This window comes from Nannospalax galili, unplaced genomic scaffold, assembly GCF_000622305.1.
Source record: "Nannospalax galili isolate Female #2095 unplaced genomic scaffold, S.galili_v1.0 scaffold9, whole genome shotgun sequence".
Lineage (NCBI taxonomy): Eukaryota > Metazoa > Chordata > Mammalia > Rodentia > Spalacidae > Nannospalax > Nannospalax galili.
The window spans coordinates 2,088,462-2,102,377 of record NW_008360332.1 but is presented as its reverse complement, the minus strand read 5'-3'; the positions used below and the strand labels follow the sequence as shown (position 1 = coordinate 2,102,377).

Genomic DNA, 13,916 nt, shown 5'->3' with positions numbered 1-13,916 from the left:
TACTAAGTTCCATAGTGCCGTGACTTGCCTTTAGAGTTCTGGCACTTTGGCACTCTTGATATGTGATTTGCCCAAGTCTGTGTCCTTAGTTTACCAACCATTTAGTCACCTGATTGGAAGACCTGCTAATGGAACTTTACAGACTGATAGCTACCTATTGAAAAAGGCTACTATTTCCTATCATCTCTCACATACATTCAGTTTCATTTATTTTATTTTATTTTATTTTATCATTTTTTAATTTTATTTATTTATTTTTAATTTTTTGGCATGTTTCTGATCAGGGTGCCAATAGAGGCACTGACTGCCTCCACTGGTGAACCAAGACCAGCAGATCCTCTTCAAGAACTCTAGCACACTAGGACAAGTAACCATGTCAGGATGTGACGCCAATCTATAGACTGCCTCCTTTTTTAAAAAAAACAAGAAACATTTGCACATTCACAGTTTCTTTTACCAAGAAATTTTCAAAATTCTGCTCAGTCTGAAGTAATTACCCTTTCCTTTCTCTATAAAACGTGTTTTGAAGAGAAATTATAATTTTTCTCATAATGTTTCTCTTAAAAACTAGCTTTCTACAGTGCCCTCAACTGATGCATAATGTTGTATTTCAGAAAAACATGGATTGTTGCAATTTCATAAAATAATTAGGTTGAATCATAGCCACAGAACTTGAAATTGGTTTACGAGAAAATGTCTACTGTTTCAGTCTCCATGTTACACCAGAAAGAACTATCTGAGCACTGGAACTCAATTTGGGAACAAAATGGGAAAGCAAAATAAAATTGAAAAATAACAGTCAGTAGACATTTTTTCATCCTGTATACACATTTTCAAAGAAATACCATTTGGGGAACTGTGTAATTTCAAAAGTTGGTTTCCAGAGGGAGGAAAAGATTCTTTTAGCTTCTAGGTTGATACAATGACTTTTAGTTTTATGGGTTACTGAAAAGTCACAGGAATTTAAATTAACAATTGGATACAGGATCAATATATGGAAGTTACTTCTTGAAGTGTAATCACAGTTGTACCTCACATACCCTGTATGACGCTGTCGTTTTCTGCCTAGCACACCGTAGAATTGAACACCTTAACAAAATAGCATCCACCACACTAGGCAGAGGATATAAATGAGCTGTAGAAATACCAATCATACGGAGAATGGGTCCAGGTCGTTCCTTGAGTTTCAGGAGCATTAGACACTCTGCATAGAAATTCAGTATTTGTCTACATCTCATTCATATTGATGAGCAACTGGCCAGTACCCAATTCAACATTTTAAAGTGTCTAATAGATTGATAATTTATGTGATCTAAGGTAATGTATAAATTTTATTAGGATGACTGTTTTATTACACATGGTTCATTTTCTTTGATATAACATCCAGAAGCCAGGGGAAGAGATAAACAGGGGATATAGAGAGGGACTTTCAGAGAGGTAACTGTCATAGGAGAGTCAGTAGGAGATAAAAGAATTTGTACATAGCTTTTTTCCTTTGTAATATTCTGGTATTTTGGGTTACATCTGTATTTTCAGTTGTTTTTATAGTGATTAAAACAGTTTTTAGTGTATTGTCAGGTAACTAAAGAAATACAGTTTTTGTCAATTTAGGATGCAAGAATGCGTAACATTGGAAAATCAACGAGAATTCAAAAGCAGTATTTTCTTATTTAAAACAAAAATAAGCTTTGGTATATATCATCATGTGTAAGGTGTTATGTTGAAATATCTTAAAAAGATCTGTTTCTCTTAGGAACCTGTTTAGGTGAATGTTGTTTTTATTCCTAAGAGACAGAGCTGTTAACATTTTGAAGCAAATCTTCACAAGTTTTTCCTCCATACACATCAGCTTATCCACACATGTGAGGGCACTCAAATTTCACTTTTAACACAATCAGCATCATCCTTTCATTCTGTTTGTGACTTTTCAGAATTTGAATTTCCTATAAATATTTTCCCATGTTATTAAACATCTTGCAACATGACAGTGTTTGAATTGTCTGCTGTCAATTCTTTAACTTTTATTTGATATTTAATTTTTCCCTGTGATAAATAAGATTGCAAATTGTATAATTGTATCTGAGCTCATAAATATTTTTATGTTTTTCAAAATCAAACTACATTTTATGCTATGGAAAATTTTACATTGTCTGGGATTATTCCTTGCTCTTTGAAATATCAAAAACAGACCTGTCTGCATCTGAGTCAATCTCTTCCCAATTCAAAGTTTCCTTTTTGATTAATTTTTGCATTGTTTTTATATTTTTGTACTATTGACAATGTTTTAGAGTTCATTTAAAAACGATTGTGTATTTTTCTGGGGAAAATAATCATTTTATCTAAGCTTTGAATTGATTAGTCCAGCCTTTGTGTACAGTACTGATTTTCAAAGAGTCTATGTAAAGCCTCGTTCCTTTTCATTTACAGTTTTGTACACTTTAATGGTGGCTTTCTTCATTATTTTTGGCAAAAGACATTTATTATATTGTATTTAAAACCAAAATAGATCTTTAATTCTTATAGAATTTTGTTGTCTTTTTTATTTCTAATGCTGTGATCCAAGGTATAGAACCATCATTGACTGACACAGGACTAGTTAGAAGTGTTGCCTTTTTGTTTTAATGATGAGAAACCCTCCATAGTTGGTATAAACAATGGTGGTTATTGTAAAGGTGACTCTAATTGAAATTACCTCCTAGGTACACCAACTTGTTTACCTTATGCATCAGGGGAACAGAGTTAACCTTTATTATATGATTAATACACTTGGGAATAGACTCTAAGTGATTATTGTTCCTATAATTTTTACTGATAATTTTAAAACTGGTTATTGTGTGTGTGTGTGTGTGTGTGTGTGTATGAGTCTCTGTGTACCTGTGTGCTAACATACATGTTCCAGGGCATGGATGTGGAAGTGAGAGGACAATTTTCAGGAGTCAGTTCTCTCCTTCTACCATGTGAGTCCTAGGGGTTGAACTCACGCTATCAGGGTTGGCAGCAAACTCCTTTACCCACTGAGCCATTTTGCTGACTTAAGAATTTTAGGAAGAGTTTAAAGACATTTAATGAGGACCTAGCAAATTATAAAGTTAATTAAATTAATTAATTAGTTCACTTACCCATCAACTATTCTTGGAATGTATTCTATGGAGCAATAACTGAGGTATTTGTCAGAAATATTAAAATGAAGAAAATATAATTTTTGTTTTCAAGAAGCTTGAAGTCCAGCGGGAGGGTTAGGCAAAGTGATTACAAGGCTGTTTTAGATTGTTGAGGGAAGGCAAGGTAGGAACCTGGACAGAGGGACCAAAGAAAAGCCCTGGAGGAACACTGCTCACTGGCTTGCTCCCCTGACTTGTTTGGCTGCCTTTCTTATACAGCCCAGGCCCATGTGCCCAGGAATGGCACCTCCCACAGTTTAATGTGTCCACTAACATTAATTATCAACTAAGAAAATGCCTTATGAGGCCAGAGAGATGGTTCAGCAATTAAGAACACTTACTGCACTTCCAAAGCACCAGGTTCAGTGCCCACATGGCAACTAACATCTGTCCTTAACTCTAGTTCCAGGGGTTTTGACTCCCTCTTCTGGCCTCCACAGGCACTAAGCATACACATGGTGCACATACATACATGCAAACAAAACACTCATACACATAAAATTAAAAAACAAAATTTTAAAGAAAATACCTCATAGACACGCCCACAGACCAGTCTGTAGGAGGAAATTCCTCTTCTCAGGTAACGTTAGTTTGTACCGAGTTTACAAAACAAACCAGCACAAATGCCATGTGATAGATGTTATAATTGGGAAATCCATGCAACTCTATGGCAGTAGAAAGAACAATCCACTTAGGAAAGTCACAGAGGAGATCATAGAAGCCTAGAAACTTAATTCAGATGAGACATTGCCAAGCACAGATTTTGAAAGTGATGCTTAAGGAAGGGATGAAGCATAGAAACAGCAAAGGCATGGTGTACCGTAGGTTGTGGTGGGCGACAGCAGAGTGTCTGCATCAGAAGGGCCAGGCAGAGCCCAGCATTGGGAGGCCATCCCCTGGGAAGGGGCAAGGCGGAAGTGGCATACTCCTCCATACGTGATTCAGATTTATGTCCTGGATGAGGATTTCAGGTTGAGGAATTTTGTCAGACTCACTCACTGTCACATCCTCTGTAGAGAAAGAGTCTACACATAGTAGGTCTGCAATTCATAAGTGCTTACTGGTTGAGAAGTTTAATTCTATTAAGACCATGATCAAAAGACAGAATTTCACACAGTGTGAGATAGCAGTTTGCAACATTTTATAACATTTCGGTGCTGATTCAAACTGCTACGTCTAGAAGAACCAATCTCCTTTAATTTTAGAATAATTCAGGTGAATTTAATTATATTCACAATCTGTATGATATCATTTTTCTTTTCTTAAGCCAGTCAATAGAAAGTTTTGAAGAGTTCATTGTAGTGCACATTACTATGGCCTAATTGAGAGCTTTTAGAGTATTGACCCCTGCTTCAATGTTTACAGGAATTAGTTATGTATGGTGCTCCCACTGCACATATAAATGGGAATATGTTCATAAAGATCTTGGGAGTCAATATCAACAGCAATAAAAACTAAGAGTTCATGTATTGGCTGCTTATCTTTCCTTTGCAGGGTTTAGAATCCCAGATTCTTAGGCTAGCTAAGTGATCATATGCACCTTGCAAGTCCTTCTCCTACTTGTATGAGAAAGGTTTTTTTTTTTTTTAAAGTTAAGTAGATTTATATTAGAGATTTATTTAGCAGATTCATGTGGATCAGTTCCCTTCACTGATGAAAGAGTAAGATAATAGACCATTTCACAATATGATTTATTAGGAGACTAAAAAAAACTAAAAATGCCTCAAATATCAACTGAATTGTAAAAATGGGAGGGTGTGTTTTATTCATATGACACTTAACATATGCACATTTTTGCAATCAAATATTTTGAAAAATTATGTTGAACTTATTTAACAAAGTCATATTTGTCTAAAACTGCACTGTGGGACTGCCATTATTCTTTGGTCCATGAGGTACTAGCGGACATATATCTAGTGCTTTAGCATGGTTTTGTGAATGAGGTAAATGCAGGGAGGAGAGATATAGACATGCATGAAGGACACAGAGTTGCCTAAAATGAAGATGGGGTCAGTCATTTGAAGTAGATGAGGGAAGAGTATTTTTTATTTTAACTTTAACAAGGCATCATGAGCAGTGTTTTTATCCTTAGTCCTCTACCTACCTCCTTAGTTTTCACTTTCCTTTAGGAGGCCACACAGGCTTATAACCCATGAATTATATTTTCTCTCAGATTTATTTTAAAGGGTTTACTTAATATTAAAAGGAAATATAGGATGACATGTGTTTGAAATGAAATAAGAACTGGTCTTCCAGCTAATTTTCAGGTTGGTAACCCAGGAGAATATGAAGTAAGCAGGTCGCTGAGGTTTATATGTGTGAACCAGCCTGCTCCCCGGGTAGATATGCAGCTTCTCAAACTGTAGCTCCCTGTATTAAGTACTGATTTGCAGAGGGTCCCCTGGTGATTTGCAGACCATGTTTAGCTCTAAGCAGCATTTTAAGTATAAAAGAAATGCATGAACACCATGTCCTCTTATGACTCGAGTAGACAGTATGCAAGGTTCTGGTGGCACAGGAGAGAGGACTTGGACCTGCCTGTAAGGGTGGCTGTAGCATCTGTGGGGTACAATGGCATTTACCTGTCATCCCAGCATATGTGAGGTAGGGGCAGAAGAATCAGGCATGGGTGAAACTCAGTCATGTAGCAAGTGTGAAGTCAGCCCAGGGTACGAAACAAAACACACACAAACATAACAACACACACACATAGACATAACAAAACACACACACAGCACAAAACAAAAACAATGAAAGCAAAAGAAAGTAAACTTGGAGAGGTTTTAAAATGGCTTCCTTTCCATGTAAAAGCTAATTAGCAGAATACTGCTGTCATGGTAGGATCTCGAACTTGAGAACAGAGATTTATGAACATTCTCTATGCTTTGCTGTAGGTCACTTCTGAAGGAAGCTTCTTATATTTTTAGGTGCAATACTGGACTTTCAAATAGCACTATCTCTCCAAGTATGATTTTCACTTAATATTTTCAACTTAGAAATCTCAATTACAGTGCTGTAGTTATGGGTCAGCTGTTAACAGTGCTTACTATTCTTGAAGAGGATTTGAGTTCAGGTCCCAGAAAACTTATGTCAGGCAGCTCACAACTGCCTCTGTCTCCAGTTCTAGGCTATCTGATGCCCTATGGCCTCTGTAGGCATCTGCATGCATGTAATGTGCATAAACTCAGACAGGCACACATACATACACATCAATAAACAAATCTTTAAAAAATTCCAGTTATGAGAACTAAAGTCTGTAGAAGAAACTTGAGTCTTTGCCAGAGACAATATATGACAACTAGACATTGTTTGAAATCTGAGCTATGACGCTTTAACCCAAATCCACCAAACACAGATTAAATATATTATCACGTGCATGTGTAAGGTGTAATAACTCATACTCTTTCAAGAAAATACATGCTGCACTTCCTCCAGCAACCCACAGAATTGGGCTGTGGTTTATTGTCATTTGGAACTGCTGCATGTCACTGGCTAGTCTGCCATTCCTGTTTCTTAATGATTGAAGGTGGGTGATTTTCTCACACTTTTCTTGGATTGAAAATTGAGACAATCATCTTATTTGTCATCCCACTGGTCTTTTATCAACAAAGAATCACATATTTCAAAATCATATTCATCCTAAATTTTTTGTAATGAAAATTCAAATAAACATTTATTTTTTTCAGGAATTAATTTCTCCACAGACGTATTGCAAATAAAGGATGTGAAATGTCTCATAGAGGCTGAAAATGAAAGTAAAACTAACCTAAAATGCCTTCACATTTGAATTTTTGGCTGAAAGATCCCTGATAGATTGAGATTGGACATAAGTAGTTAATAAAAATTTCAGGCAAGACAAAGTTTAATAGTAAAATAATGTATGTTACTGTTCAAAAAAAGCTACTATTTTAAAAGATTTATTTATTTATTTATTTTATCCATATGTATGTAGTCTGCCTTCATGAGTTTCTGTGTACCATATGTGTGCAGGAACCTGCAGAGACCAAAAAGAGGGCATCAAACCACCTGGAACTGCAGTTATTGGTGGTTCTGAGCCTCCATGTGGGTGCTGAGAACTGAACCTGGATCTTTTGTAAGAGTGGGAAGCACTCTCAACTACTGAACCATCTCTCCATCCCCCAAAGCTAATACATATAAGGGCAATATTCCAGCATTGCTTCAAGTTCCTTAGATGAGCTAATTCATTTCTCTTTAGAAATCCCTAGGTGGAAGTTACTATTATCATACTTTCTGATTGATTGTGATAGTTCATGTTTGTTGTCACTGGATTTAGAATCAGTGTGGAAACACATCTTTTGGGTATATCAGTGAGGGATTTTCTACATTAGGTTTATTGGGTTTTGAAGACCCACCAGTCCACAGGCTAGAGTCCTAAACTGTATTACAAGGAAAAGATAAACTGAGCACCAGAATTCGCCTCTCTGCTTTCGGATGTCGTAAGGAGTATGACCCACACTCCTACCTTCCTGCCGCCATCTTGATTCCACCCCCGAGCTGGGAGTCAACATAACCCTCTCTTCCTTTTGTCCAGTGTATTTCCACAACAGAAAGGAAAGTCAGAAATCTGCTGATGAAGACACTGTTGAACGGAGCTTTAACCTGACTAATTAACCAAGATCCACACGTGGTAAAACCACTTTTCTAATCCAGCTCCTCTTGAGTCCAGGCTTCATATTTGGAACACGCTGTTTCCATCCCATGCGCATGCATCTCAAGGGAGTAGAGGGTGAATCAATTAGGCTATCTGTTCTAAGTCCACAGGGAAGAGCTCTGTGTAATAAATGTTCGATATTCATTTTAAAGACTATGATAATGATGTAATGATTAGAGTTCATAATCCCTTGTGGATTTCATTTTGGACAGTGTGGCTTAACAAAATTAACAGAGACACTAAGAGTAAATATTTGGCAGCATTTGGCAACAACTTTTGATTTTTTTTTTTCTTCTGTCACTGTGTAAAATTGCTTTCTATTTGTTAATGAGTTGGCAACATATAGAGGCACATATATGAAAAGAATACTTGCATTGCTTCTGAGATAGCTGAGCAGGTAAATGTACTTGCTGCCGTATCTGACAATTTCAGTTCAGTCTCCAAAAACCCACATGATGGAAGGAAGAGTACTGACTCCCTTGAGTTGTCCTCTGACTTCAATAGAGGCATAGTGGCAAACTCACATCCTCACAGAAAGAGGTAAGTTCTTTGCCTAAATTAAGATTATACTGGACTGACTCATTTTCACTCTCTAAATCAGCATAATCTTCTTGCAGAAAAGACCGGACACTTCAAGATAATGGAAAACAATTGCAAATTTATTTTGCACAAACTGCACATACATAGTGATATTTCACATTGGTGGTGTTCATAGACTACACATCTGCGTGATTATCTGTTTCAAAATGCTCTGACCTTCACGGTTCCACTGATCGCTGACCATCTTTAGTTACTTAAACCTCTACAGAGCTGCACTCACACAATTCTAGTTAATTCCAGACGTCTCTCCCTATGAATTCCATAGTTCTACTTCTTGGCAGCCATTGACAAATCAAGCAGATAACAGTTTTGCTGAAACTTGGCACTTTTTCTTCTACTTTCTATTTCTTTACTCAAAAAATGATGACTTCGTTAGATTGTTCCATTTCCTTATGAACTTTACATATTTACTCCATTTTCTGGAAAGCAGATATCAAATCCGATTTCCTTCTGTGTCCTTACACTGAGCAGAGTCTCCAGTTCTTAATGTCTGTGGAATAAATACATCTGAATTAAAAAGATGATGGAACTTAGACTGAGAGAAATGAGCTACTGTGTTGAAATAAAGTGATGTGAAGTAACAGGGAAAGAAAACAGCAGAAAATGAAATTACCTGGGGATAGTTCATCTGAAACACGCACACTCCAAACCATACGCAGGTCACCGCCTTGTTTCTTTATACCACATAGCTAGGCCAGCTTCCTCAGAATCCTTGTAGATCACTGCAACAACGCTTTCAAGACGTGAGGAAATAACAGCATGAGTGTTTTGAATGCCTTGTGATGTCTGTTCTAAATGGAAGCAGAAATAATGAAGTAATCTGTCTTCAAATATGTATACACAACACCGATATAAAATGCTCAATTGGACTGCAGATTACAGGAACCACATAAGACAAATCTTAGTACATTCTGAGCAAATGATGAGATTTACTTTGGCCTTGGCCCTAAAAATCTCTGTAGAGAAATGTCAAATAACCGTTTTGCTCAAAGCAAAGTAAGAGAATGTTTCCCGAGACCCTGATGAATTGACTCCCAGATGGCAGCATGAGGTAGACAGAGGTAAGAGTTTCTACTGCTTTGTTTAATCCCTCACTGAAAAGTTTTAGCATTTACTTTCAACAGGAGATTTGTTAAATCCTCTCCTAATGGAGCATATTTCAGCCATCACTGGCAGAGATACAAAGAGGAAACCCAGAGGGGAAATCGTTCTAAGCACTTGGACGTTACTTCACATTTCTATGGGAGATGATAATTTTCTAGGTCTTAAATCTTTCTTAATCAAAGGGGAATCTGAATTTTTCCAATGTTCAACCTTTCTGGATTTGTCGAAGAATCCTATATTCCCAAAGGAAGCTCACAATATTTATTTAAGCAATGCTCAGCTTAAGGTCCAAGACCTGTAACTTGGCCTTTAAGCTTTGTTCTATCAGTTGATATACACCGACCTTTGAGATTAAGATGCTTGAAACACTTTATGTGAATTGGAACCTGTTTGTTCTGGTGGGCAGCCTGGTCACATGCTGCCTTCTGCTCCCTTTCGGCTCTGATCTTTTCTGAATGCTGAAAAATTATATTTCAATGAGTCATGGGGCACATATTATGCTTTCTTGTCTTTTTTCAGTTTTAAATAATGAATGCAGTTAATCTCTTCCCAAAATATACATGCAAGAAATTTTTGTATCTTGATCGCACAAGCGAGAGGTGATAGGATTTAGTGTTGGAATGCATAGCATAAAAATTTAGCACCAGGCTTTCTGTTTACAAAGCTCCTTCAGATGATGGAGAGTCCAACATCTGCTGATCGGGGAGTCAAATTGTCCCATCCTCAATGTCTTTCTTATTTATAGCAATATATTCTTATTTATAGAAATAGCTCTATATGTTGTTTTGAAGAACAGGAGTGATTGCAGTAAGGACATAGAGAACTTCTTATCAACATCGATAATGGTGATTTTTAAGGTTTAAACTGCTTTAACAATGTTTCACACTTGTTTAGTGCCCCAGGAGTTGAGGGTCCTTCTTGTCTGTTTTGGATACAATTTTATAGCATATGACATCATTCCACAGCACTAACCGGTACACTTAAATCATTGTCTGGACATCATTTCTTCTCTTTTTCTTCCAATCCCTTTGTGTTAGTTAATTTTACGGCCAACTTGATTGGGTAATGGTGCCTAGTTGTTTTATCTAAACCATTGGGTGGGTTTTACTGTGAAGGTATTTTATGCGTGTATTTAGTATTTTGTACTTGAAAGCATTTCATTCTGGTATATTGTAACAGTGTTTGTGGTATGTACTTTGATTTGGATGTGAATTGTGAATTTTCCTAATGACAACTGGTCTTGAGGACTAGTTATGTCCTTATTGACCATGAATATGTAGCCAGAAATTCATAACCACTTAATGATGAGGGTATGCTCTGTTAGATGACTTTATCAGTGGAGTATACCCACATGAATAAATGTGTCAAGGACTTGGATGCTGTAATCTATGTATCATGTATGTGTCATTTATGTGATCTGCCTCTGATAAAAATTTCATTAAGTTGTGCATGCATGTATCCTGTATTATGGAGTGTCAAAATTATTTGCCTCATTTTTTCCATTTAAAAAAATGTAAAATAGTCAAAAAACTTACCATCTTTATAATTTTTAGGTGTGCAGTTTAGTGGCAGGGAATAAATTCGTAATGCTGTGCAACTGTATCCTACACAGATAAGATGAACCTTCCACCTCTTGTGGCCCTAGGCAGGTGTGGTGGCACACGCCTTTAATCCCAGCACTTGGGAGGCAGAGGCAGGCAGATCTTTGTGAATTCAAGGCCAGCCTGATCTATATAATGAGTTCCAGGACAGCTGGGGCTACAAGGAGACCCTGTCTCAAAAAAAAAAAAAAAAAAAAATCACTGTTATCACAATTTATGAGAAGTTCTTTATGTCCTTATTGTTATCACTCCTGATGTTCATTCTTCTGTATTTAGCAAAGACATTGGATGATGGGACAATGACTCCCTAATCAGCAGCTGTTAGACTCTCCATCAGTGTCCTGACTGCTGTGAGAGGACTTTCAGTCAAATAATTAGCTGGACTCCCCTTATCCCATCATGGGCTGTCTTTCACCCTCCGTAAATGCATTAAGAAAAAAACTGGAGAAAGATTTCAGTGGAGGGCCCTGGCTGGTAAAGGTGAAACTTTTATCAGGTCTGATGCAGAATTTTGAATCAGATATTTTGCTATCATGAGCCTCAATGAACTTGTGACAGCATTAATAATCATTTCTATTTAGGCCAGAGACAGGGGAGTACTTCCCCTGTGGCCCAGGCACAGGGACCTCTGTGATTGGTGCCAAAGAAGCAGAGTCAGTCAGTCCAAACACAAGTCTCTGTGCCCATGATTGGTACTAAGAAGCAAGACTGTGATTGCTCCAAGCACCCAGTTCAGGCTATAAAAGCTGACTGCTCATTCTTACGGAATGGGTCAGCTGCTCAGTTGCTTATCTTTTCTTGGCTGCTTTTTATTATGTGCTCTGAGTTGGTTACAGAGAGAAAGAAACAGGCAAGACAGCAGTGTGATGGCAAAGGTTTAGGTATTGGACTGGCACCAGCAGCTTGGCAGTCAGCTGTCTGAGCTGCAAAGGTAGCAAGTCAGTCAGTTACTTGACAGCCGAGGAAGACAGAGCAAAGACTTCAAGAGTTGCCAGGCAGGGAGAAGAAGGACAAGAGAAATAGAGAGATAGCAAGAGAGGGAGAAGAGCTGAGGCCAGAGATAGGCAAAGGGTTATAAGACAGAGAAGAGAAAATGCAGGCCTTTGTTGGCAGAAGTATTCCAGATAGCTGTCAAATTCTTAGAGCCAAGGATCTCAGACATGCAGGTCTAGAGTTATGGGACTGGTCAGGGGTAATGACTAAGGAATTCTGGCTTCGTTGGCTATCCAAGAATAATACTATTGGCAGCTGTCAAGGCCTAAGGAATTGACCTCCTGGACATGCACAAAAACTGTAGTGTTAGCCATGGGCAAGTGCTGAGGAATCCTGACTCTCAAAGTCTACATAGATCTATACACTTACTGATTTTAAGGTCCAGAAACTAGAATTCCTGAGGACTGTGACACTAGACAGTGCCACCTGCAGCTCCAACCTGCCTTCTGCTGCCTCTCACTGCTATCGAACACCTAGGAAGACACAAGCTGCCAAAGGCCTGCAGTTATGTATCTCTTCACCTACCCACATTTCCCATCTGGGAAGAACAAAAGTTCTCCCAGTCTGCTGATTGGTAACTTATCAACATCTGTCTTTAGAACTTCTCCATGTTGTAAATGTGAAAATCTAGCCCATTAGCTGATAACTCAGAATTCTCTGCTTTCCCCAGCCTCTGTAAGCACCATTCTCTGTTCTGTGCCTTTGATTACCCTACGTACCTCATAAACAAGGACTCACACTGGAGTTGTCCACACGGGAGTTGTTTTGGTGCTATCTGTTTTCAGTTAGCATAATGTCTCAGGTTTTACATACTTTGTTACATATCCGAATTTAACTTTGTATCTGTTGACTGTATTGAAAACTTTGTCAAAAGACAATTCTTTGTCTTGAAACTTTGTGTAGTTTTTCTGACATTAGGTAGCTGCCCATTTTCTTTTGGTTGCTATTTGCATGTAATATCTTTTTCCATTCAATCTATGTGTGCCTTTGGATCTAAAGTGAATCTCTTTAGACAGCACTGATGTTCAATTCTTTCAAATCCATTCTGCCAATCCTCTTTTTCCTATGGGGAGTATAGTACATTTAAATTAATTATTGAGTAAAAAGGACTAATTTATGACATTTATCTATCTTCTATATGTTTTATGGCCTTTTTCCCTAATTAATTTTTATCTCTAAATTATTCCTTTTTATTCCTAAATTGTTCCTGCATTAATATCTTCTTTTTCACTTTGAATTCTGTAAGTGATGTGTTGAAATTGCTTTCTTCTTTCTTTGCCTGAAATTTCTGCTATAAAGTCAGTATGGATATTTCCATTGTGGTTGCTTAATTATAATTAATATTCTCACATTACATATACTAATTTGAATATTGCCCATCAGATAAATTTTAATGTGCTATATAACTTCCTCTATTTTAGCCTTTTTCACTTTGAATTCTGTAAGTGATGTGTTGAAATTGCTTTCTTCTTTCTTTGCCTGAAATTTCTGCTATAAAGTCAGTATGGATATTTCCATTGTGGTTGCTTAATTATAATTAATATTCTCACATTACATATACTAATTTGAATATTGCCCATCAGATAAATTTTAATGTGCTATATAACTTCCTCTATTTTAGCATCTCTAACCTTACCATTTTTGGTGATGTCACAGTATTACATCATTATACATTTCAAAATTCAAAACTAATAATTATTTTAAATGATCAGCTTCTTAAGTCATGCAAAAAACAAAAATGGATGTACAAATAATAAATATTAACAATTACAATTGTCTTCATGC

At 37.1% G+C, this 13,916-nt stretch overlaps 1 non-coding gene across 1 annotated transcript; it reads right to left on the bottom strand.

Annotated features, from left to right (window-relative positions):
- Positions 1–268: 268 nt before the first annotated feature.
- On the bottom strand, positions 269–400 carry LOC115069020. The gene has a single exon (XR_003848371.1). It is a non-coding gene; the product is annotated as a small nucleolar RNA SNORA3/SNORA45 family (small nucleolar RNA).
- Positions 401–13,916: the final 13,516 nt, after the last annotated feature.